The sequence below is a fragment of the Peromyscus californicus genome, unplaced genomic scaffold (assembly GCF_007827085.1).
Source record: "Peromyscus californicus insignis strain IS unplaced genomic scaffold, ASM782708v3 Scaffold_1__1_contigs__length_55948999, whole genome shotgun sequence".
Taxonomy (NCBI): domain Eukaryota; kingdom Metazoa; phylum Chordata; class Mammalia; order Rodentia; family Cricetidae; genus Peromyscus; species Peromyscus californicus.
Genome location: NW_026294492.1, coordinates 38,237,337 through 38,265,000, shown reverse-complemented (window position 1 = coordinate 38,265,000; position 27,664 = coordinate 38,237,337). Strand labels below are relative to the sequence as shown.

General features: G+C 40.3%; 1 protein-coding gene and 1 pseudogene across 3 annotated transcripts in view; both read left to right on the top strand.

Moving 5' to 3' along the window:
• Fbxo11 (F-box protein 11) overlaps positions 1-27,664 on the top strand; it is an 80,950-nt gene that overhangs the window by 18,378 nt on the left and 34,908 nt on the right. The gene's annotated exons all lie outside the window — the stretch shown is intronic.
• On the top strand, positions 22,714-26,351 carry LOC128115638 (40S ribosomal protein S17-like; annotated as a pseudogene).

The following is a 27,664-nucleotide window of genomic DNA, read 5'->3' as shown; positions in this document are numbered from 1 at the left end:
GCTCTATGTAGCTGAGTCTGTTCTGGAACTCCCAGTGTAGACCAGGCTGACCTAGAACTCAAAAACAGCCTCCTGCCTCTAGGCCTCCTGAGTGCCGAGATTAAAGGCATGCACTACCACACCTGGCCAGTGTTTTTGATTATGATATGAAGTCACACTACTTGGTTAGTTGTGTAATCCTCAATATAATTCTTTTTAAATTAGAAAAGCTTTATATTTTTCAGCACAGTTTTAAATACTTACTAATTTATGAACAGTTTTGGTATTTGTAACCACAGTAACTTTACAGTGGCAATTGGCTAAAGTTATTGTGATTAGGAACTGAGTAGAACTAATACCAGAAACCTAGTTGAGAATTTAAAGATTAAATATTTGGGACTTTGAGCAGACATCTCTTTCCAGAGTAAACTTGGTGAGTGTAGCATAAAAATCTTTTTGTATCAATTAGATTATGATAGCAAATACAAAGAAATTTAGTTTCTAATTAAACTGAATGGTTTGAAAGGAAAATGTATTTTTGTTACAATAATTGACTTTCTTTCCCTAGATACCAGTGATATAGATGGTGCTTTTCATAAAACTGGGTTTGACTCTAGAGAAATTAATGACTACCAGTTCATGAGGTTTTGAAACAGATTGATAAAAGAAATTGTTTTGTCATCAATTTACACACACACACTCACACACACACACACACACACACACACACACACACACACACTCACACACGCATGTACCCTTTTTTGTGCGTGTGTATGTTGTATGTGCATACTAGACCATGTCTGAGGTGGTCAGAGGACAGACAGCCTTGGGTGTTGGTCCTTGCAGCCTCCTTTGAGACAGGGTTCTTGTTCACTCTGTATACCAGGCCTGCTGGTTCCACAAGCTTCCACAGGTTGTTCTGTGTCTGTCTCTCATCTCCCTTAGAGCACTGGTGGACAGATTAGAACTACAGCACCTAGATTTATGTGGATTCTGGGAATACAGCCAGAGATCCTCCTTCTTGTTACCTGCTGAGCTGTCTCTGTAGCATGCCCCTTACTTCTGGTTGGTGAGACCTAGCCTGGTTGAGAATAAGTAACCATTTCAATAAAATAAGGGCCTTTGAAATAGAATAAGTCACTAGATTTTTTTAAAAATCTTTTACTTATTTTTATTATATCATGTGCTTTGCTGTTTTGCCTGCATGTATGTTTGTGTGTGTTAGGTCCCTTGGAACTGAAGTTACAGACAGTTGTGAGCTACCATGTGGGTGCTGAGAATTGAACCTGGATCCTCTGGAAGAGAAGCTGGTGCTTTTAACCACTGAGCCATCTCTCCAGCCCCTCACTAGATTTTTTTTTAATTGATTCATATATTCAATTATCTGTAGGATTAATTATCTCTAGGATTCTTTTTTGTTTGTTTTGTTTTTTGAGACAGGGTTTCTCCATGTAGTTTTGGTGCCTGTCCTGGATCTTGCTCTGTAGACCAGGCTGGCCTCGAACTCACAGAGATCCGCCTGGCTCTGCCTCCTGAGTGCTGGGATTAAAGGTGTGCGCCACCACCGCCCAGCGTAGGATTCTTACGAACCTAGACCAATAGAAAACAAGCACTTACCTGTTTTAAATACACTAGATACCTACCAAAAGTAGTGAAAGATGTTTGTCTTAAAATAAAGGTTAATGACCTGGGAATGTAGCTTAGTGATGGACTACTTGTAGAGCATGCTCAAGTGCTAAGTTTAATAATTAGTAACATTAAAAACTTAAGTAGCTAGACGTCGTGGAGCACACGTGCGGATCTCTGTGAGTTCCAGACTAGCCAGATCTACATGATACCCTGTCTGAAGAAAAAAAATTAGAGGCCACTGATTGATTTAGGAAAAATCATTAAGAGTAGATTCTAGGTAATAATTTATATGGGTATAAACTTGATGTGTTTCTCTGAAACTTTTTTTTTTTTTTGCCAAAAAATTAGTAAGAGAAACAAATTCAAATAAAATTTTTATGAAACAGTTATATTTGTTTTTTTTGTTTTTTCAGTTGCAGGAAACTTCTAAAAGTGTTTTTAGGAAAGCTATAACTTAAAAGTAATGCTAGCATTTGCAGCAGATACTTAGATTGTTTTCCTTTCACTTCCGTCTCCGGACCCAGCTTTGTTCATATAATTCCTGATTTACACTACTGAACATTTTGAGTATATACTAGATAACAAATTTGAAATTTTGTTCTTGAAGAAAACAAGAAATCAAAGTATTTGTTATTTTTAAGACAAATATACTTTTGATGTGTACAAGCAAAAAAGTAGATTCAGAAACTATCTGGAGAGAACTAAGTATTGCAGATACGGCTCCAGGTAAAGGTAGAGAGCGAGTATGCGCTCGAGCACAGACAGGCCATTACAGCAGTAAGTTTGCAGATTTTTTCATGTCCTGACTGGGTATGGAGCTCTGTTACAGTGTATGCCAGCACCTGCACAGCCCTGGGTGTGATGTCCAGCGTCCTGTAAAGTAGGCAGGGTGGTACATCCTTGACACTAGTACTGCAGCCTTGGGAAGGCAGGAGGACCCAAGTTCACAGTCATCCTCAGCTGTCCATGGAGTTCGAGGACACCCTGGAGTACATAAGGTCCTATCTATCTCAGAAAACGAAAGTTGGATGCAGGGATGAATGCCTCTGCTCTCAGCACTCAAGAGGTTAATGGAGGATTCCAAGTTTTCGGTTTGAGTGTTTATGATTGCTTTCCTATTTCATTTAAAAAGAAGCCACAAGCTACACAGGAATTAGTTGGTGATTTAAGTTTTGCTTTTTAGTTAAGATACCCAGGATATTCATTCCTCCATATCCATCACTCATGCTTTTTTAAAAGTTGCTGAGTAGCCTATATAAATACACTGTATTTATTAGAATATTTTTCTACTAATAGATACTTAAGTCTTTAATTTTTGCCTTTATTATTGAACTGTAGCAATTAACCTTATGCCAGTATCTTTGCATGTTTTATGTCACAATCTCAGGAAACAGATTCATAAAATTGGGTCAAAAGGACCTGGGAGGCAGAGGCAGGCAGATCTCAGTGAGTTTGAGGCCAGCTTGGACTACAAAGTGAGGTCCAGGACAGCCAGGGTTACACAGAGAAACCTTGCCTCAAAAAAAAAAAAAACCCAAAAAAACAAAAAAAGGGGGGTGAGGGGAGTCGGTGTACAATTTATAATTCCCATTAATGTAAAAGATTAAATATAATTGAATGAATTAATACATCAGATACTTAGGGAACAGCTAGGCCTGGGGTTGAAATGATTTCCCAAGTTGCTCAGAGAAAGTGGATAAAGTAGATTTGCTGGTTTGGGATTGGTTCGGTTTGGCTGGATACTAGGTTTAGTAGGGTGGTCCTTCTGTCTTCACTTCCCAAATCCTGGGATTATAGGCCACCCCTTCTGGCAAGTAAATTTTGAAGAATGAGTATATACCACAGATAGAGGAAAGAGAAAAAGAAATTTAAGGAAAAAAAAAAAAAACAACCAAAAAATCTCTGTTAGTGAGAGGATATGGGTAAAATGTAGAGATTAGGAGAGTTACCAATACTGTCTTTTCACTTTGTTATGCTCTGTTAATTTCTCGGTTCACTTTTATGGGTACTTTCTTGTCTTCATGGTTTTTGCTACATGGAACATCTAAATACTTCAAACCAGAACTCAAAGTCTTCCATTGCTTTCATGGGATTCTTCCCTAAGTAGACCATTCATTTATACATTGTTCTTAAGTGAACCACAAAGATGGCAACTGACATTCTTTCGGTACTGCTGGAAGATTTTTAACTCAGTAGTCATCTTCATAGTAGGTACTCATATCACAACCTCAGGTACTTACTGTCCCATAGAAGGATCGTTTTGTTCACTGTCTTGAGTATGCCCTCTTACATAATCGTAAAGTCCAGAGAGCTCTGAACTCAAAACTTTTGTGTTAGCTTGTGTTGTTACTCAAAAATTTAAGATTTCTGACCCTTTGGAATTCTGGGTTTTTGGAATAGCAGTGTTGAGTTGGTAATGCCGGCAGGTAGAAGTCAGAAATTTGTGGTGACTGTAGTGAGTGGTGCATGCTTATGATCCCAGAACCTGGTAGGTAGGGGCAGGAGGAGCTGGCATGCAGAATCATCAAGACCAGCCTCTACCTCTAATGAATATTCCAGATAGTTTGAGACCTTATCTCGAAAAGAACTTGAGGGTTGGAGGAGCCAAACTCTTATCCCAAGCATTTCAGATAAAGATTTCTGCCAGGCCATGGTAGCATGCCTTTTATCGCAACAGAGGCAGGTAGATCTCTGAGTTTAAGGTCAGCCTGGTCTATATAGAGAGTTTAAGGACTACAGAGAGAGATCCTGTCTTGGAAGAACAACAACAAAAGATTTCTAAGCAGTAATGCTGTTTGATAATTAAGTTGATAAATATTTAACTGGAGTATATTTTCCTTGTTTAAAAGTGTATAATATCAATGCCTGGACTTGTAATACCCAATAGAAACCGTATAGTTTCTGTTAAGTGTGATAAGATTGTTTGGAAGTATTTTTGTGTGTTCCAGTTATTTAACTTGACACATGGGAAAACAAAGTAGAAATTTTCTAATAATGGTAACAAACACTACTTATAGCAGTAATGATAACCATTACTTATTGGTCATTGTTCTATGGAAGCACTAAATGCGTCTTGTAACAGCCCTCATTAGACAGATAGTATTTTATACAGTTTACATTTAACAGACAGAAGTTTAGGAAATGTAAAGGAATTAAAAACTGTGCCTGTCTTTCTGATTAAACAGCCTGGGTAAACCTTTAGTTGCTATATTATACTGTACCAGTAATGATTATCTCATGTAAAAGATATAAAAATATTTCTAAGAAATGTAGTCTTTTTGTTACATAAAATTTATCACTAATTATGCTGCAGTTACTTGCCTTTTTCTGAAAGGCAGAGAAATTATCACATCACTTGGGAGGCAGAGACAGGCGGATCTCCGAGTTCGAGGCCAACCTGGTCAACAGATTGAGTTCCAGGATTGCCAAGACTACACAGAGAAACCCTGTCTCAAAAAACCAGGGGGGGGGGGGGGCGGGGTAAAAAAATTAGATGCTTACAATTTTTTTTTTAATTCAGAATGTTTAAAAATTGAAAAATTGCAGCAATTTAACAAACTAGAAGAAAGCTGTACTCCTTTCATTTGGTAAAAGTAAATATCTGAAACATAGAAATATGTAAAATTGTGTCTACTAGAGTCATTTAATGTTTACTTTCATATTGCTATTTATTTTCCCACTATAAATGTACATGCATATGTATTCTTTCAAGATATTTTTGTTTTGGTTTTGGTGGTTTTCAAGACAGACTGCTCTGTGTGGCCCTCGATGTCCTGGAACTCCCTTTGTAGACCAGGCTGGCCTCAGACTCACAGAGATCCACCTGGCTCTGCCTCCCAAGTACTGGGATTGAAGGCATGGGCCACCACTCCCTGGTTGGAAACGATTCTTAATGGGTTCTTCATAATCCTTTACATGTATACTGAAGCTCATGTTGTCACTAGACCTGTGAATGACCATTACTTCTGCATTTGAAGTTGTGCTGTAGCTAGAAGGAGACCAAAAGAATAGTGCTGTGGATTCAACGCTGTCTCAACAGAGTGTTGACAAATGAAGCTTTCACAGCTAACAGTCTTCTGGAACAAATAACAGCTGCCTTTGCTGTGTCTTTTTTTCTCTAGAAATTCTAAAAAGGAAAGAGTGAGAAAAACCTTAACCTTCATTCTCAGTGAAACTAAAGATTATGATTATTAAAGGCTATCAGAAGTGTCTGAGAAGGGCAGAAGCTGTAAGCCTAAGTGTATTTGCTAAAGGGGAGGCTTCACCTTGAAGTTATTTGTGATGAGAGAGTTAGTGGCAGAAATCTCTGGTTTGGTTTAAGAAGGAAGAGAAAATACAGCAATACAGAAGCATACACAGCCCCAGGTTCACAAACAGTCATTCTCTGGTTTGCATTGGAACATCTGCCTCCTTCCCACCTACTGCCTGCCCTGCCTAGTCACTAGGAACCAGTATGTTCGTGTCAAAATGGTAGCAGAAATTTACCAGAGCACAAAAGGACACATTAGGAAAGCGTTCTACAGAGCGTGTGTGTGTGTGTGTGTGTGTGTGTGTGTGTGTGTGTGTGTGTGTGTTTGCGTGCGCGCACTCGCACGTGCATACATGTGTATGTGAGTGCGGAATTGAGGATCTTACTTTACCACCATGTCTGGCTCCTCATCCTCACCCCAAATCCATTTTGATTTTTGAGACAAAGTCCTCACTGTATACCCTGGATGTCTTGAAATTCACTATGCAAACCAGACTGTCCTCAAATTTGGAGTGGTCCTCTTGGCCTTTGCCTCACAAGAGCTAGGATTATAGGTGTACACAGCTGTGCCTGGTTTGTTTTTGAGTTGAAAACGCTGTAAAAAGTTCTACCAAAGATGACCAAAGATCAAGAATACAGGAACTCAGGGAAAAAATGGTAAACTAACAAAGAGATGGAATTGAGAAAGCTTAGAAAAGAGTTTGAAAAGGCAAAAATCCAGAAATTCACTTGGAATTAGAAAGGAGATAGCCTTGAAAAGCAGTAAAGAGATAAGCAGATAAAAATAAGAGAAGCTGGGCTTGGCAGCACATTCTAGCATTTGGGAGGTGGAAGCAGAAGATCATGAGCTCAGCATCATCCTTAGTTCCACAGTGAGTTTAAGGCCAGCTTGAGCTCTCCCAGACCATGTCTCAGAAGGGAGAGGAGGAGAGCTAATGGAAGGAAAGATAAATGATGGTCCTTGTCTATAATCCCAGTATGCCTGTAATCTCCATTATGTGATAAAGAAGGAAGATTGTAAATTTGAGGTCAATCTGAGCTGTGAAGTGAATTCCAAGACAGCCTTAGCTGTGAGACAAAATAGTATAAAAAAGAGATGTTAACAGTTGTAAAAGATGATCAGAAACTCTGGATATACTGTATACCCAGCACTGAGAAGCAGGATTTGAGGCCATCTTGGGCAGCATACAAACATGTCTCAAAAAGCAAAACAAAACAGATAGAAAATAAAACTGATAGAAACCGCTGTAGATCCAATACTTAATCGGAACCTCTGTCGAGAACCAAGAAAGTCCAACAAGATGACTGGTGAGAGATAAGGCTGAAGAGAAGCTAACTGACTGAAATGTATACATTAAAGACTGTCTGTGCCGAGAAAAACTGATCATCTTATAGCAGGTAGATAGCCACATCTCCACAAATCTGCCCAAGTAATATATAAGCTGTTGAAATTAGGCTGGCCTTCTGTAACACTGAATAAATTGTAAAGCTACATTTATAACATACAGGAGGAGTAGGGTAGGAACTAAAGATTTCTCATGTCCAATCACATTGTTCTTGAAGTAACACACGGAGCTCAAAGAACAGTGTTTTTGGTTTTTTTTCGAGACAGGGTTTCTCTGTATAGTTTTGGTGCCTGTCCTCTGTAGACCAGGCTGGCCTCAAACTCACAGAGATTCTCCTGGCTCTGCCTCCCAAGTGCTGGGACTAAAGGCATGTGCCACCACCGCTGGGCAAGAACACTGTTTTTTGTTGCTTGTTTGGTTGAGTTTTTGGAGACAGGATTTCTCTGTGTAGCCCTGGCTGTCCTGGAACTCGCTCTGTAGACCAGGCTGGTCTCAAATTCAGAGATCCGCCTGCCTCTGTCTCCTGAGTGCTGGGATTAAAGGCATGCACCACTATGTCCAGCCAAGAACACTGTATGAACCCTTCTGCAGAAGCACAGGACAAACTTGAACTAACAGACATCTGGAAGAAACTTTGGTGGTAAGTATTGAATGTAGATACACTCCTAAGGACTCAGAAATACAGAGGCCGCAATGGCAGAACGGCCATATAATCCTGAAGGTGACTAGTCTTGTCAGAACATGATGTTGATGTTATGGAACTCAGTAAGACAGAAATGATAGAAATAGTAAAACACAGGCCTGTAATCCCCCAGCTACTCTGGAGTCTGGGGCAAGAGGATCACAAATTCAAGGCTGCCTAGACAGACCACAGAGAAAAAAGAAGGCCTTATCAGAATAACTGATAACCAAAAAGATAAAGATCACAAATCAAGTAATAAATTCAGTCAGTGGAAGTATAAACATACAAAAGAAACATTAAAGATACCCACAATTAAATGTTATTAAACCAGTGGATGGATAGGGGAACATCCTAGTTTTAACTTTGTCCTGTTGAATTGAGAAATATAGGTGAATTATGGAAATTAGTTAATCATGCGCCATATAAGATTATAACCTGGTGGTACTGCACATGACTGTTATTTCCCTAATCCATGGGCAGAACTAGTTTTGCCTGGAAAATGTAACCTCAGAATATTTCTCTTGTTAAGACTAAGTCCACTACCTGTTCTGTTTGAGTTTTTCAGCAAGGGGATTGAATCCAGGCCTTCCAGCATGCTAGACAAGTTAGACAATGAGCTAACCTCACTCAATCAAGCCCTTTGTGTTTTCTTTCTTATTAGTAAGGCGGCATGCAGGGGTCATAAGACTCCATGTTTTGCTCCATGTACAGTTGCATGTAAATTTTCTTTCACTAGATTTTAATGGATTTTTGGTTCTTTCAATATTAAAGAAAGCTTATATTTTTGTTCTGAAAGTTTAATTTAACAGTTCTGAGTCACCTAACTAGGATATTTCCTAAGAAATGTGTTATTAGGCAATTTTGGTGCATGGACATCACGTGTTCTTCCATGTCCTCACAAAACAAGCTTTGAACAAATGAGGGAACATACTGTTTTTTGGAATGGCAAAGTGACATCAAAGATAGCAGTTCTCATTGAGGAGCTTTGTATAAATTAATTTTAAATAATAGACATGCTATTTTCCAAAGTATAAGAGGAAAATGAATTGAATGTTGTTTTTTCATAAGATCCACATGGATCATTGTATGCCTCTAATCCCAGCACTCAGGAGGCAGAGGCAGGTGGATCTCTGTGAGTTCGAGAGCAGCCTGGTCTACAGACTAAGTTCCAGGACAGCCAGGACTACATAGAGAAACCCTGTCCTGAACAACAACAACAACAAAAGAGCCACAAAAAAAACAAACAAAAACATGGAATCATGTAGAATAAATACTCATGCATAAAATAAATTTAAAAAATTTAAAAATACATGGAAATGTCTTTTTATAATCTTAGTAAGGGAAAGCATTTAAGTGATCTGAGCTAGGTATAGGTTGGTGGTAGAGTGCCTCTTTAGCCTGCACAAGATTCTGGTGCTATCCCAGAACCAACAAACCAACCACCTCAATTAAGAAGTAATAAATTAACAAGTGTGTACAGAAAGTAAATACATTTTAAAAAATAAATAAAAGAGCACTGCTCTTCCGGAGGCTCTGGCTTCAGTTCCCAGCACCTAATGATGCCTCACAACCCTCTGTCACTCCCACCCCAGGGAGTCTGATGCCCCCTTCTGGAGATGCCTCTGTGGGCAATGCATGCATGTGGTGGTCAGACACACATGCTGGCAGAACTCTTGTACACATCAAATGACAAGTACTAAAGCAATTAACATGGTTTACTACATTAAAAGTGCTCTTGCAGCTGGTGAGATGGCTCAGCATGTGAAGGTGCTTGCTGTGCAGATCTTGTGACCTGAGTTTGATTCCCAGATCCCAGGTAAGGGTGAAAGGAGAGAATGGATTCCACAGTTGTCCACTCCTTCACATGCTCCCCACCTTATCATTTGTATATACACACAATAATAATACATTTAAAAACACGCACTATTTTTTTAAAGCAACTGTTGCAATCCCAGCACTTGGGAGGCAGAGGCAGGAGAAACTGCAAGGCCAGGGTGGGTAGGAATCTTATTTCCAAAGAACAAAAACTAAAGGCAAGCTGGCTCAGTGGTTAAGAGCACTGACAGCTCTTCCAAAGGTCATGAGTTCAGTTCCCAGCAACCACATGGTGGCTCACAACCACCTGCAATGAGATCTGGTGCCCTCTTCTGGCCTGCAGGGACACATGCAGGCAGAATGCTGTATACTTAATAAATCTTAAAAAACAAAAAACAAAAAACTAAAGGCAAACAGATGCCTGTCTGAATGGATAAGGAAGATGTGGTTTGTGTATTGTGTAATACTCAGCTTTCCAACCTTTAAGAAGCGTGGGACACACTAGGAATAAAGCTTGAAGATGCTGTGCTGACCAAGCCACTCATAAATTGGCAGATACTGCTGAGCATCTTGGTATAGTGAGAGGCCACAATGGAAGGAGTGCTGTGAGTTCCAGGCCAGCCTGGGTTGCATAGCAAGGCACAGTCTCCAAATTTAAAAAAAAAAAAAAAAAAGACAAATACTGGGCAGGGTTTACTTAACTGAGTAGAATGCTTGTCTATTGTGTTCAGTTGGTTTATGATTGCATTTGTACCAGGTATCTTGATTAGAATTAGTTACTCATAGAAAGCAGAATGGTTATTGTTGGGTTGTTCAGTATATATGGATTTTTAGCAAAAATATATTTGCATCCTAAAACTTACAATTAAAAGTGAATGGACTGGGTGGTGATGGTGTATACCTTTAATCCCAGCACTCGGGAGTCAGAGGCAGCGCGGCTGTGAGAGTTCAGGGCTAGCCTGGTCTACGGAGCTAGTTCCAGGATGACCAGGGCTACACAGAGAAACCCTGTTTTGAAAAAACAACAACAAAAAGTAAATAAATCATATCATAGTCATATACAGTGCGTCTCCAGACAGTGGGTAATAATTCAAATAGGTAGTTCTTAGGAGATTAAGTTGTTTTTAAGTATATGAGAAGTTGCCAGTCTCATTCACAGAAAGAAAAATTAAATTTACAATGTTAGAGTTTACTTAGGCCTAAACATAAAGGTTGGGTGACATGTTCTGCTGGTTGTGGTGGAAATGGTGTGTACAGTGTAATGTATGCATTACGGAATATTCAGCCTTTAGAAGATTGGCTTCAAACCCAGAGATCAACCTTGTCTTTGCCTCCAGAGTGCTGAGATTTAAGACATGCACCACTATGCCCAGCTTATGAGTCTTAATATTATATCCTATATGAATTTTATCAAGAGAACTCATCAGTGGGCAAGGTTGTTCTGATGAATGAATTTCCTTTTTGAGACAGAGTCTCACTATGTGAACAAGATTGGCCTTAGACTCAGAGAAATATGGAGTTATATTCTGGAATTACAGACTTGTACCACCATACCCATCCCACACAATATGTCTCTAAGGATAAAAATAAAATAATCTACTTAGTCATTCAGAAATATTTGCAAAATAAACCCCAGCCATCTCTGAAGAGAAAAGATGTCATGAGAGTGCCCTTGCACTTTATATGATGTTGTGTGCAAAACTTTACCAGAGACTTGTTATGCTTAAATCCTTCCTACTAACATTTACAGCCAAGCATAGTGCCAAATGCCTAGAATCTCAGTCATCAGGAGGCTGAGACAGCTAGACTGAGTTTGAGGCTAGTTTAGGCTTCATAGTTGAGATTTTATCTCAGAAAAGATAAAGGGGAAAAAAATAAAGATCATTTTGTACTTTCCCTTTATTTTTCTTTATAAAATGATAGAAAACCTTTCCTGAGGAGGACCATTTGCGAACACATAGTAAACGATATGCTGAGGCAAAAGTATGAGGAACGTTGGAAGAGAGACAGTAGGAAGTTTAAAAGGATAGTTGTAACAAGGTAGTAGAAATACACTCAGTCACAATTAATGGACTAGCAGTGTGAATTTAAGATCACGGTCTTCACACCTAAGATGGTGACTGAAGTGGGAAGTGTGTATATGAAAAGGTGAAAATCCTAGTGCCTTAATGGTCACCCAGTTAAATACTAGGTTTCTAGGTTTGTCTCTTTCTTTGTTTTTTTTTTTTTTTTTTTTGGTTTGGTTGGTTTTTTGTTTTTTGTTTTTGTTTTCGAGACAGAGTTTCTCTGTGTAGCTTTGAGCCTCTCCTGGAACTCACTCTGTAGCCCAGACTGGCCTTGAACTCACAGAGATCCGCCTGGCTCTGCCTCCCGAGTGCTGGGATTAAAGGCGTGCGCCACCACCACCCGGCTTTAGATTTGTCTTTCAAAGATGACATGTCTTCCTACCATGACATTGAAAGAGATAAGTTGAGGGGTTGGCAATTTAGTTCAGTGGTAGAGCTTGCAAGGCTCTGGGTTCGGTCCTCAGCTCCAGGAGAAAAAAAAAAAGAGGTAAGTTGAGCTGTCTAGAAACAATGTGAGAGCTGTGGATGTACTTCAGTATTAGAGCATTTGCCTACCATACACACAGCCCTGGAGTCGGTCTGTAGTACCCTACAATATCCTCTCCGTAAACACTAGGAAGGTGATAAACTTGCCAGTGTTTGTCCTGAAACTTCATTATGACCCTGTTTTATTACTCTGCAGTAGCACTATCAAGCTTTTCTATGTCAAGACTTGTAATTATCTCAGTTATCAAGGTACCCCTAGTAAAATTCAAGTGTTGATATAACAGCTGTAGCATAAAACAAGGGCAAGCAAGGTGGCTCAGTGGCTAGTGGCACCTGTCACCAAGCTCATCAGGTTAGATCCCCAGGTCCCACATGGTAGGAGGAGGGGGTGAATGACTTGCAGATTGTCCTCTGACCTTCACACACATGCTGTAGAATGAAGCACACAAATACAAAAACAGAAGCATACAAACAAAAGAACAATATTTTTTTAGAAACTATAACAATAAACTTAGGTGTCAACATGGTATACTTTCTATGAAAAGTAATGCTTTGAGTCTAAAATTTCTCCTACAGGATTGTGTACTCACTGAGGGCTCCGTTCTCAGCCTGTGGCACTGTTTTGGAATACCGTGGAGCTTTTTGGAAGTGCAACTGGGCTGTCTGAAGGTATAGCCCAGCCCTAGTTTCCATCTGGCTTTTCTCAAAGATGTGACATGAGCAAGCATGTGCCACATGTTCTTTCTGCCACAGAGATATTTCACCCCAGCTTCCCTACCATTATGAGCTGTGTACCCTTTGAAGTCACAGCCCAAACAAATCTTTCCCCATAAGTTTTGTATGTTAGGTTTTTTTTGGTCATGGTAATGAGAAAATAAGTAATACACTAACTTCTCCACTAATACATTTATAGTAACATTGTTTAATAGTCTTGTGAATCACTATCCAACTTAACAAATACTTAATTTAATACCTGCTTCTGTATTTTTGTTTCTCTTATTATCAAGTATGTGTGTATTTATACATGTATTTATTATTAAGGAACTGGCTCATGTAGTTATGTGGTCTGTGGCATTTAAAATCTGTGTATAGTCCAGCAGGCTTCGGACTCATGAAAGTTGATGGTACAGATGAAGGCTGGAGGCTGGAGATCTTTTTGTTCCTGGGATGAAACCCACTCAGCACTTATGGAGAGCTATTTATTTACTCAAGAGTTTGCTGGTTTAATTTTCATCTTACCCCAAGACACTCTCCAAATTAATACATTGGCACCCAAATTTATTTTCTTAAGACATACATAATGTCTGACTGTCCTGGAACTCACAGAAATCCACCTGCTTCTGCTTCCTGAGTGCTGGGATCAAAGGAATGTGCCACCACACCCACCCAACATAAATCAGCGTGATTTATTTATTTATTTGTTTGTTTGTTTGTTTATTTTTAAGTCAGGACATGTAGGCAGGGTGGTGTACACTTTTAATACAAGCACTAGGGGGACAGAGGCAGCTGGATCTCTGAGGTCCAGGCCATACTGGTTCCAGGACAGCCAGAGCTGCATAGAAGACCTTACCTCAGAACAAAAAAAAAAAAAAAACAGGGAATGAGCTATAGTTCAGTGGTAGTGTGTTTATCTTGCATGTCTTGAGTTCAGTCTACTCACCACCCTCCCCAAAGGACCATATATGTTTCTCTCACACACACACACACACACACACACACACACACACACACACACACACACGAGAAAGAAATACTTCATTTCTGTAACTACTTAGATGATTATAGCTGCTGCTCATACCAGTTTCCTTTTTGCTGCTTATTCTGTATTCTCTTGGCTTTTAGCAAGCGCTAGGTGTCATTCTTTCTGATTTCTGAAGGATCTGGGCTATTTGTAGTCCTGATTAATTGGGTCATGGTTTTCTGTTGACTTTGATTACATGAACAGTGATACTGGGATATAACCTGGGGAATCTCCTACATGCCAGACATGCTCTTTCTTTTTCCCTTGTGAGTGAGTAGTAACAGACCAATTGCCTCTCAGTAGTCCAGGTAAAATACTCAGGCAGCCTAATAACTCCATTGCTTTTTGATTCAGATATATGAGTGTTTGGAATGGCCAGATGGCAATGGTAACTTGCATTTCAGTGGAATATTTCATCTCCTGATGGAAGCCTTCCTTCCTTTGGAGCTAAGATCTCCAGGCTGGGAGAGTATGTGACATACTCACAGTGACACAAAGCAAAAGTGTTGTTAGTGTGTCACTAAAAGCAAAAGAGGTATCACTCTTGTTTCTCTCTTAATTCTTAGGCCTGTCGATTCTGACTACTGAAGAAACAGTACCATGTGTTAAACACTGATGCAGGGAATACATAGTTGCTTGTAGATCATCATCCCATCCCTACAAAGTATTAACCTAACAACCTTCAAAAGCCTATTATTCTATGAAGCCAAGCTGTCTTAGGATGGTATATTCAGTGAATTTCAAAAGCATTTGCTGGGTTGTGTCTAAGGCAGATAAGATGCTGCTCTTCCATTATGAAAGTGCTCCAATGATACTCAGACTTGAGTGACCTTAACCTTCTACTGTAGGAAACTGCCACGTCAAGTCTAAGTATCGATCTCCACTGTGGACAGACTAGGCACTCAACAGTAGCCTTCCTTCTCCCCTCTAAGCCCAAGTATAACCTCCATCCTTGCTACTTGCTTAGTGGACACTTTATTCGTGAGTCCATGATCACTAACAGGGAAAGCCACCACTTGAATATTTATTAAAAATCCTTCTCTCTTGATGCCACTTTTGGTGGCATTTATCTACATGTTAACACAAATATCTTGGGGTTTGCCCACTTGGGTTTAGCTGCATACCTGTCCCCCAGGTTTCTTCATCCCCAACTTTAAGTCGCATATCTCCAAGTTGCTGATCATCTAGCCATTGACCACAGCCCATGGATTGGTTGGTATATAATTGTGTATCTGGCTGTATTCTTCATCACTGCCCCTCAGTGGGTGGCCCAGAATAGAGTTGCAGTGCTGTATCTATCCACCCAGAACTGATTTCTGTATGTTATACAGGAACATCCTATAAAGTAAGCCCTCGCTTCCTCTGTCAGCTGATGAAGCGACTTCCCGCTGGGGTCACGTGTGCAGGTGATGGCAGTGGCGGGGGTGACGGTGGGAGTAAGAATCATCGTGAGACATTTCATCTAAGTTGTTTGCACCCTAGGGCCTGGTTGGGCACAATCCTAACAGTGTCACTTCCATTTGATGACAGAACCTTGCTGCTCTTGCCCTTTCATCTGCCACTCTCTGGGCCACTGTCATTGGCCCATATAAGCAGTTCTGGCCAAAGATCTGTGAATGGACATCTGTTTGTCAGTTCCAGTCTATCAATTAGTTTCAGTGTGAGACTTTGAGAGCTCTCTTCTTTTGTTGCTCCTTCAGCTAGCAATTAGCAGTGCTAAGGAGTGTGTGCTTGCACGTGTGTGTGTGTGTGTGTGTGTGTGTGTATGTATGCGCGTGCGTGCCTGCGTGTGTGCGCGTGTGTGCGCACATCACCCACATCACCCACAGGCTGAAGAGAGTGTCAGCTCCCTTGCAAGTGGACTTACAGATGCTCATGCCCTGCCCCCCTGGGAACTGGGGACTGAACTTGGGTGTTTGCAAGAGCGGCAAGTTTTCTTAACCACTGACCCATCTCTCCAAGTCCTGTTTTTAGCTTTTAAAATGACTTGGTTTTTTGAGACAGGGTTTCTCTGGGTAACAGCCCGAGCTGCCTGGAACTCACTATGTAGACCAGGCTGACCTTGAACTCACAGAGATCCACCTGCCTCTGTCTCACAAGTGCTGGGATTATTGGCCTGCACCACCACCACCACCACCCAGCCAACAGGTCTACTTTCGAGCTAATTTAACAAGAGCTTGGTTTGGATTATATTTCCTAGATTGCAACAGACTTCAGTGCAGCACAAATCCTTGTATTTGAAACTGTTAAGTCTTTGAACCAATTGTTTTAGATTTGTCATAGTTACTAATTAGGAGTCGTATGTCTGGTACTGTGATAATTGATGTTAAAGGAGAATCCAAAAGAAAGAATTATACATTGTGCATGTTTTGAGGTTTGGACTTGAATTGTTATTCTTTGCCCTGTAGATTAGGTTTTGATTTTCACTATTCCTTTTTAGTTACTCCACGTTACTCCACTTTGCTGAATTCCTCTAATAACGTGGGGTTTCATGTTATTACTCCTTGTTTTATATCATGAATGGTGGAACACTTTCAAAATTCAAGGTGCTTTTGGATGTAAATTCAATTAAACTCAGTGTTTTAAAAATAAGAAATATTTCATACAGCAAGTTTTATTTCTGATTTTCCACAGTTGTATCTTTGCCCTTGTTGGTTTGTCAACCTGGCATTCTGGTTGGGTGTCCTCAAAGAGTAGGATGATTACCTACTGTAGACAGTACAGCACTCACCTGTTTTGTTTTGTTTTTCCCCGAGACAGGGTTTCTCTGTGTAGTTTTGGTGCCCTCCTGGATCTTGCTCTGTAGACCAGGCTGGCCTCGAACTCACAGAGATCCACCTGGCTCTGCCTCCAAGTGCAGGGATTAAAGGTGTGCGCCACCACCGCCTGGCACTCAACCTGTTTTTGATTCTGTTAGCAGGAATAAAAAGAACACTGCTATCTTACAACCTTCCTCTTCTCTTCCAAAAAATAAACAAATGCTGCATAGGATCAGCTTGGGCTTGCCTACCCTGAAATAGATGTACATCTGCCGTGGGAGGTGGGTGTGTGAAATCAGGTATAGTGGCTAGTCATGTTTTTACAGAGTCTGCAGGTGACTCAGGCTTAGAAATGGGGTGCGGACCCCTCATTTTCCAGTGGAGCAAAGTGACTCTGTGTGATGGTGTATCATACCTTTTTTAAGTCTTTTCTGACATATCTTGGCTTTTTCATGGGTGGGGGCAGGACCACAAGTGGAGGTCAACAACTTCCTGCAGCTGTGTCTCTCATGCCACCTTTATGTGGATCCCGGCGTCAAAGCTCCGATCTCCAGGCTTGTTCAGCAGTGTTTTAGCTACTGAGGACCCCAAGGCCCAAGTTTTTAGATTAGTGTTGGTTAGAGTCCAGGGTAAAATGTTTAATTAAAGATGAGGATTGAAATCTTACATTCACAATTGCCATTTACATTTACTAGCCATCAATATGAAATAGTTAATGCCCTGGTTGTGATTTCTGGCAAGAACTAACCAGTTGGAACAGTGGTGGGAGTTCTCTAAGTGTGTGTGTGTGTGTGTGTGTGTGTGTGTGTGTGTGTTTGTGCTCGCGCATGTGGGTGTCTGCATGCACAAGTGCACATGGGCCATGTGCTTGTGGAGGTCAGACCTCTTCGTGGGTCTCAGGGATCAGATTGAGATCTGAGTTTGCCAGGCTTGCATAGCAAGTGCCTTTAGCTGCCTAGCCCTCTGCTGCCCCAGAAAACACTGTAATTATTTGAAATGCAGTACTCAAATTCCATAATACTAAGAAATAGAAGTAATAAGACTTCTGTGCAACCTAACATAGTTTTAAACGCTGTGTACTTTATTATTGGGAGTGGGGAGCACAAAGTTTCCCATTACGTGTGTGTTTACTTTAAAAATAGATATAGATGTTTTGTTTTGTTGGTTTATTAGAAAAAAGATATTCTGTACTGTTGGTGGACAGCTAGAAAAATTGACAGCATGACAGCAAGAAAAGGAGAACCCCAGCACTTAGGAGACGGGGAGTAACTAGTGAGGCCCTCTCTTACGGTGTTTCAGCACCACGTGAAAACTTGCATGGTTATTGTTCTAACTTACATTCTTCAGTTTTACTAGGATGGGTCCTGGCTCCACCTCCTGCCTTTGCCTTCCGTTAATCATGAATTCATTTGTAGTTACCCCAAAGCAGTATTTTTATTGACATTTTGGCGCCATCTGCTGTTCTTTAATGTGATGCTCCATTTACTTTGGTAAAACTTGTAAGAGGTTAAAATATGTTATTTGTTTTTGCTCATATAAACACAAAATGGAATTTAAGAAGAGAATATGCTTTATCTGCCTTGATTTCTATATCCCGTCTGACATGACTGTGGACTTGAGTAAAAATATTTTTGTACTCTTGCCTCTGTTGGTTTGGCATGTTCAACCAGTGCCTTTTAAGTTCCCCTTTTTTTGTTGTTTTGTTTTTTGAGACGGAGTTTCTCAGTGTATCCCTAGCTGTTCTTTAACTTGATCTATATAGGTGAGGCTGGCCTTGAACTCAGAGATTCAACTGCCTCTGTCTCCCAGGTGCTGGGATTAAAGGCATGTGCCACCACCACCTGCTTACATTTACTTCTTAACACCTTTCTCCAACCCCCAAACAGGGTTTTCTTTTTTGCTTAATTTTTTTATTGATTTAATTTTTTTTTTTTTTTTGGTTTTTTTCGAGACAGGGTTTCTCTGTGTAGCTTTGCGCCTTTCCTGGAACTCGATTTGGAGACCAGGCTGGCCTCGAACTCACAGAGATCCGCCTGGCTCTGCCTCCCGAGTGCTGGGATTAAAGGCGTGCGCCACCACCGCCCGGCTGATTTAATTATTTTTGTTTTATGTGTGTGTGTTGCTTACAAGTATATGTGCACCATGTGCATGCTTGGTGCCCACAAAGATCAGAAGAGATCCCCTGGAACTGGAGTAACATGGTTGTGAACCACCATGTAGGTTCTGGGAATTGAATCCAGTAGTCTGCAAGAGCAGCAGGTCTCTTAACTTATCTGAGTCAGCTCTCCAGACCTTGGAAACAGGGTTTTCATTTAGCTCAGGCTAGCTTCCAATCTAACTATGTAGCTGAGACTAGCCTTAACTCCTAATCATCCTTCCTTCTCTTCTGTGATAGCATATGCCTGTGTATAGCTTCTTTTATATAAATCATTTCTACTACAAATGCAGCATCTTATTTTATATTCATAGTCTTTTAACTGTCTTACATGATCTGGTTCCTTGTCTAATGTAGCAGTTTGTATATATGGGAATATAAATGACTATTCCAGGTATGTCTTTTCTTTCTCAACAGATGTCTCCGTGTCTATATGAGTATAGGTGCCTTCAGTGACTAGAGGAATGTTGTGAGTAACTAGATGTGGATGTTAGGAATGAACTCAGAACCTCTGCAAAAGCAGTACACACCCTTAACTGCTGTGCAGTTTCTGTGGCTCCCTAGTTTTGTAATCTCTACAAAGTAAATCTGCTTGTACTATTAGGTATGTAGGTTTATGCATAAAGACAGATGGCTACAAGTGGTAGCTTTTGAGTAACGTAGATCATTTGGCCATTCAGAGCTCATTCAGTCAGCTCTATGTTACTTTGAGATGTTGTCTTTTGAGTTCTGCTGTGGTGATCAACTTAATTCCCATAAACCTTTTGGTTGATAGCTATAGATCCTGTCTTTAGTACAATGATGACATTCTCAGTTCTTGCTTTTCATTGAAACACTGTCCTAGATAAGTTCTGCATTTGCATTGTACTGGCTGGTTTTGTGTCGACTTGATACAAGCTAGAGTCATAAGAGAGGAAGGAACCTGGGTTGAGGAAATGCCTCCATGAGACCCACCTGTAAAGCATTATCTCAATTAGTGATCAGTTGGGGAAGGCCCAGCCTATTGTGGTGGTGCCATCCCTGGGCTGGTGGTCCTGGGTTCTGTAAGAAAGCAGGCTGAGCAAGCCGTGGGAAGTACCTCCATGACCTCTAGGTTCTGACCCTGCCTCTAGGTTCTGACCCTGCTTGAGTTCCTGTTCTGACTTCCTCCAGTGATGGACTATGATCTGGAAGTGTAAGCTAAATAAGCCTTTTCCTCCTCAACTTGCTTTTTGGTTATGCTATTTCATTGCAGCAATAGAAGCCCTGAGACATGTATTTTGAAGGTTAAGAATGTCTATATTGGGGACTGGAGAGATGACTCAGAGGTTAAAAGCACCAGCTGCTCTTCCAAAAGACCCGGGTTCAATTCCCAGCGCCCACATAGTAGCTCATAAATGTTTATAACTTTGGTCCCAGGGGATCTGGCTGGCTCGCGCACGTGCGCACGCGCGCACACACACACACACACACACACACACACACACACACACAAATAAATGCGGGTAAAACCCCAATGTACATTAAAAAGTAAATAAGTAAATCTAAAAAAAGAGTGTCTATATTGGTAATATGTACAAACTTTAAGTTTTTCAGTAAATTGTGTGTGCATTGAGTGTAGAAGCTAAAAATACACTTGTGTTCACCTTATGAATATGGATGTATGTAATACTTCTGTAACACTAAATATGTACCAGAAGTGTATTTTCTTTTCCAGTACATAGTATTACCTATCTCTGGGCCACTCCAAAGGGATTCTTCCCAGTTACGTTGATGGGCTGTTGTTTTCTGTATATGAGTGTTTTGCCTGTGTGTATGCATTTACACCTACACCACTTTACATGCCTGAAGCCCTCAGAGGCCAGTAGAATGTGTCAGATCTCCTGGGGCCAGAGTTGCAAAAATGTATGAGCTACTCTGTGGCTACTGAGAATTGAACCCGAGTCCTTTGGAACAGCAGCCCGTGCTTTAACAAACTCTGAGCCATTGCTTCAGCCCCAATGGACTGTCTTTAAGTCTGTGTGTTGCTTTTACCATTTTATCTAACACTCCTGGAAAAACATTGTTTGATTCTTCTTTGAAGACAGAGTGGCTACTGTTTATCTTGGAGCTTTTTTCCTCTCTGGCTTCTTCAGTAAGGTGACTGCGTTACCTCCTGGATACTGTGTCCTCGTCTGACTGCTGTATTTACTCTTCAGTTTGGCTGAAATAGGTCTGCATGTCTGGAATATTTTTTATTCTCTCTTCCCTGTGTTTGATAGTTCAGTGAAGAGGCATTGCTTCCTTTGTGACCTACAATGAAGGCCATTGTTTTGACATTCACTGTGACAGTTGTCCTTTGTTGTATTTGTGCTTTTATAATGAATAAATAAATAAATACATACATACATACATACATACATACATACATACATACACTAACTGGCAACATTGTTGACCTTTTTACAGCTTATAAACAAACAAATAAATAAATAAATACACTAACTGGCAACATTGTTGACCATTTTACAGCTTTACCAAATGCCTTACGTTGTTGACTATTCTACAACCTTACAAAATGACTGCTGGAGTTAAAGGAGACAATGTTTGTTTTTACCTGTAGTCAGCCCTTGGCCTTTATCAATTTAACTCTATAAATTTTGCTCTTTGAGACCTAATGAGATGTATTTTGTAATCATTATTTCTGCCACATAGAATTTTCCAAATATTAGATGGAGTAATTTTTAAAAAAAATTTTTTCCCTGGGATTTGAAATAAATTTTGAATACATTTTGTAACTTACAGTGTCTCATCTCAGTTATGATAATAATAGCTGATACTGAGATGTTGTCTTCATCAGGTACTAACTGATCAGTCATTGCAACAAATCCTAAGGTGGACAACCCTGACACGTCTCCACTTTTTAAAATTTCAGATGATTTGTGGTGTGTGATGTATGTGACTGAGTGAGTAGAGGTGTGCAGGTGGTCAGGACATCTTTCAGTAGTTCTTCCATCCTGGGCTTTGGGCATTAAACTCGGGTTGTCAGCCTTGTACAGTGAGTCCTTTCACCTAATGAACTGTCTTGCTGGCCTGCTTACTTATCTCCATTTTGTAGATGAACTGAAAGTCAGTAAAGGAAGTTGAAGTTTAAAAGTGAGAAACTGGCTGGGCGGTGGTGGCGCACGCCTTTAACCCCAGCACTTGGGAGGCAGAGGCAGGCGGATCTTTGTGAGTTCGAGGCCAGCCTGGTCTAGAGAGCGAGATCCAGGAAAGGCACAAAGCTGCACAGAGAAACCCTGTCTCGAAAAACCTAAAAAAAAAAAAAAAAGTGAGAAACTGAGGCCAGGGAGGTGCCTCGGTTGGTTAAGGTACTTTACCATGTAAGCATGAAGACCTAAGTTCAGATCTTCAGTAGCCATACCAATCAACTAGGCCCAGCAGCATGTATGTGTAAGCCCAGTATTGGAGAGGCAGAGATGGGGACCCCAAGGCTTACTGTAAGGCCAGCTAGGCTAGACAACCAGGGAGCTTCAAGGTCAGTGAGAGACACTGTCACACATTTTTTAAAAATAATTTAAAAAAGAGTGCCGGGCGGTGGTGGCGCACGCCTTTAATCCCAGCACTCGGGAGGCAGAGCCAGGCGGATCTCTGTGAGTTCGAGGCCAGCCTGGGCTACCAAGTGAGTCCCAGGAAAGGCACAAAGCTACACAGAGAAACCCTGTCTCGAAAAACCAAAAAAAAAAAAAAAAAAAAAAAAGAGTAGAAAAGCCATTCCATATATCATGTGTGTACACACACACACACACACACACACACACACACACACACACGGCACTTTCTGAACAGAACAGGGCTAATACTGAGTGCTAAACAAAAGCCAGTCTGTCTGGAACTCTTGTATCTTTACATTGTACTGTACTGTCCCCACTTAATGTTGATACTCTTTTACTAAATGAAAATATCTAAGGAACTACTTCTTTAGAAAATGATTAAAAGGTGTGTGTACCACCGCATTGTATTTTCTACAAGCCTCTAAAATACTGGTAACAAGTATACTTAATTATACTAGTACAAACAATTGGTATTTAGATAGTGCCTTAGTTAGCAATATAAGCTGTAAAACCTCAGCTGGTCATGAACTGATTATCTTCCTGCCTTAGCCATCTGAGTGCTGAAGCACGAGTGTGGCCTTGTGCTCCTATGACTGCCTTGCTAGGGGATACTGGTGTTTTGGTTTTTGTTTTGTGTCATTTGTAGAAACATTACTAGACATTGTTCTATAATTATAGTTTACTATAATACTATGGAAAGAAGAACTGATCCTGCCTCTTCCCATTCGCTTTTCTTCTTCCAAATAAAGTAGTTGTCTTAGTGGCATTCACAAAGCAGAGGTGATATATTTCTGTGTACCACTTGTGTGTGTGCCCGGTCTCAAGGAGGCCAAAAGGAGGATCTGGAGTTACAGATGCTTGAGAGCTGCGGTGTGGGTGCTGGGAATCAAATCTGGGTCCTCTGTAAGAACAGCAAGTGCTCTTAACCGCCGAGCCCTCTCTCCAGCCTGGGGTAAATAGTTAATGCTTGTAAGAGTAAAATAGGAGCCAGACAGATGGCTCAGCGCTCAAGAGCATTTGTTGTTCACGAAGAGGATCTGAGTTCTGTTCCTAGCAACCACATCCTTCATAACCCTGTGTACCTCTAATTTCAGGGGCTCCCCAACCTTTTCTGATCTCAATAGGTTAGCGTACATACCACAACACCCACACATACACTTAATAAATCTTAAAAACAATAAAAGAAATCTTCTTGCTCTTCCTACTTTGCTGCTCTTGGTTATTCTTTCTCCAGTAAATACAAACCAATAAAAGATCATTTCTAGAAATTTCTAAACTTAATGTGGAAATAAAATTAGGGACAGGCTAACTGTTTTTCCCTTAAGCTGTATGCTAAGATTGAGCTCATTGTTAATTTGGAGCAACGGTCATTCTAATGATAAATTTGATACTTAGTCACATCAGCTTCCACACAGCTGTAACACTGCTTTTAATTACCTTGTTAACTAGTTAATATTGAACTTGGAGATAATTAAAATATACACAAGTTGCTGGACATGGTGGTTTGCACCTTTAATCTCAGCACTAAGGAAGGAGAGACAGGAGGAACTCTGTGAGTTCAAGGCTAGCCTTGGCTACATAGTGAGTTCCAGGCCAGCCTAGGCTACGTAATGAGACATTGTCTCAAAACAACCTTAGAAAAGTCACTAACTTTAAAAATACTTTCTTGTTCAATAGAATAGGAATATATTTATGAATGTTGACAGTTGGGGTGATGAAGATTCAAAACTGAATGAACAGTATAAAAGGAGAAGAAGTCCTGTTTCCTCTTTTACCGGAACCCGTCAACATGGCCGCGTTCGCACCAGGACTGTGAAGAAGGCGGCCCGGGTCATCATCGAGAAGTACTACACGTGCCTGGGTAATGACTTCCACACCAACAGCACGTGTGCGAGGAGATGGCCATTTTCCCCAGCAAGAAACTCCGCAACAAGATAGCCGGCTATGTCACGCAGCTGATGAAGAGGAGTCAGAGAGGCCCTGTGAGAGGTGTCTCTGTCAAGTTGCAGGAAGAAGAGAGAGAAAGGAGAGAGAATTATGTTCCTGAGGTCTCAGCCCTGGATCAGGAGATCATTGAGGTAGATCCTGACACCAAGGACATGCTGAAGCTTCTGGACTTCGGCAGCCTCTCTAACCTGCAGGTTACCCAGCCTACAGTTGGGATGAATTTCAAAACACCACGTGGAGCCATTTGAATCTATTCTGTCATAGTTTCAATAAACCTGAAAACAACAACAACAAAAAAAAAAAAAAGGAGAAGAAACCTCTTTTGAAAGAAAGAATTTTAGGCTTGCAAGATGGCTTGGCAGGTTAAAATGCTTACCACGGAAGGAAACCTGATAGTTTGAGTTCAGTCCCTGGAACCCATGTTAGAAGGAGGGAACCAGCTCTCAAAAGTTCTCAAAAGACATACACTAAGAAATAAAAATAAATCCAAGAATTTTTATGATGTTCATTTTACAGAGAAGGGGCTGTTGTACACTCTTCTCCCTCAAAGCCTAAGAGGTTGTGGTATGTAACAGGGAAGAGCTGAGTTGTTCCCAAGGAAATGTAAACTTGGATTAGTAGTTGTCAAAAATTGAGAGATTTTATTTTTCAATTTAAGGCTATAAAATTTAATCAGTTCTGGAACAGAGGTTTTCTTTATAGACACTATCAGTAATTTTGACATAAAAATAATAAGACTAGTCCATTGAGCATAAATACTCTTTATCACTTATAATGCAGTTTTCTCATGAATTGGATGACACATCATATGTGAAACATCAATGTTGTGCTATACAACAGACTGCAGGCATGCTGCAGTGTATCTTCAGGTTGACAAAATGCAGCAGTAGCAGCAGCAGCCGCAGCCGCAGCCGCAGCTTCTTTGGTAGCACACACTTGTCTCGCCTTAGGTCTGGCTGTTTTTGGACTATAGCTAGCACCAGGCGTGGCACAGCCGTTCCTTCTTCCACTCGTTCAGCAGAGACTTGTTAGTAAACCATGCTTTGTGCTGCTGTGCACTTCACCACAGAAAGTTGTGAACTCTGCAGGAGAGATGAATCCTCATGGGGTCTCTGATAGTCATAACAGCGACGATTGGGCGGCTCTAAGTTGGTAGAAAGTAGCCCAAGTGTGTGTGTTTTTATCTTTTTTTAAGAAGGGTTCAGCTAATCTCTACAGTTACGTGATGGTGAAATTTAATAGACATATGTACCTGTTTATATAAATAAATATATTACTGCAGGGTGTCAAGTAGCATTGTATCAAATAGTTAAATGTTGAGAATTTGTAGCCTAAGTATAACCAAGATCTGATTACATTATACGGCAGGTCAAGCTTTGTAAAACGAACTTAACATACTTATTTTTAGATTCTCTATCTTAAAATACCTCTGCTTTAGGTAAAAATATTAAATTAAAGAATATTTAAAATAAGTGTGCTCTTGATTTCAATGTATTCATGGATAGGTTTAATTGGAAAAAGCAGTAGTGTTTCCCAACTGTGTTAGAAACAGTTGTCAGGTGGTAGTGCTTTGCACTGTGAGACTCGGAGCTGTTCTAAACACACGGTTGTTAGCAGCACAGCCCTCACTGCTGCCATCCAGTCTGGGTCTCTTTAAGTAGTCTGTGTGTGTGGAGGGGATGACTCCTGTACATTAATCTCCATAAACTACATTCTGCAAACCTTTGAGATGGCCACAAATATATATAAAAATCAAGGTGTTCTAGCCTCAGACTGGAGAGACACCAGATTGTTACTTGCATCCTAATACATTTTCATTGCTACTTAATTATAAAGTTGTTAAATATTTACTTTTAAATTAAGAAACCTATTTATTTTCTGAGGGCCTTCCTTATCCTAGTGGTTCCAATTCATAGTGAAAATTCTAGAATATACATACATACATACACACACACACACACACACACACACACACACACATACACACACACACACATATATATATATATATATATATATAGGATTTGAAGGAAAGTCTAGAAATGTAAAAATAAAATTTGATTACGTGTGTATATATATATTATATATGTACATGTAGCTTTCTGTTGAATTGCATATTAACATTTTGTTGCTGTTCTTACTTTTGAGATTACATGTATATCTAAGTGGAGGGTTACATAGCAAAGTCCTAATTGAATTAGTCACTCGGTATTTGGTAGTTACCATAACCATTGGCTTTATATATTGTTTTGCTTATTTATATAATAAATCATATTTTATCTATTCTTGTATGCCAGATCTGTCTTGGGGAATGCTTCTCTATAATTTTAGGAAGGAACAAAAAATAATGTAAAAAAAAAAATTGTAAATCTGAAAAAACAAAAAGTTAAGTCAGTTCCTATCTGTTCATTCTTCAGTAAAGATCATTATAGTTCTTATTAGTTGTGGAAATTAAGTCTTCTCTATGGAGAGGAATCAACATTTACTGAGTCTTTATAGGTACTAAGCTGAAACAGTGCAGGTATAACCCTCAGAGGTAATAATTTTGTTAAAATACGATATAGCAAAGGTAAAAATAATTAAGGCAACTGTCTTAGTCACTGTTCTATTGCTGTGAAGAAAAACATCACCAAGGCTACTTCTTTGTTTTTGGTTGTTTTGTTTTTTTGGTTGTTTTGTTTTGTTTTAAAGACAGGGTTTCTCTATGGATCCCTAGCTGTTCTGGAACTCACTCTGTAAACCAGGCTGGCCTCAAGCTCAAAGATCTGCCTGCCTCTGCCTCCCAAGTGCTGGGATTAAAGACTCACCACCACACCTGGTTCCAAGGCAACTCTTCGGAAAGAAAGCATTTAATTGGGCGTTTGCTTATGGTTTCAGAGGTTTAGCCAGTTATCATCATGGTGGGGAGCATGGTGTCATGCAGATGTGATACTAGAGAAGCAGCTGAGAACTGCATCCTGATCTGCAAGCAGAGTGAGAGATGCACTGGGCCTGGCTTTTGAACTTTCAAAGCCCACTCCCAGTGACACACTTCCTCCAAGAAGGCCACACCTCCTAATCCTTCTAATCCTATCAAAGAGTTCCTCTCCCTGGTAACTAAACAGTCAAGTATATGAGCCTCTGGTGGTAATCTTATTCAAACCACCACAGCAACTATACTATAGTGAGGAAGATGTACATGATCCTTCAAAGACAAAATAGAGAGACATTGATGACTAGAAAACAAAGTTGATAC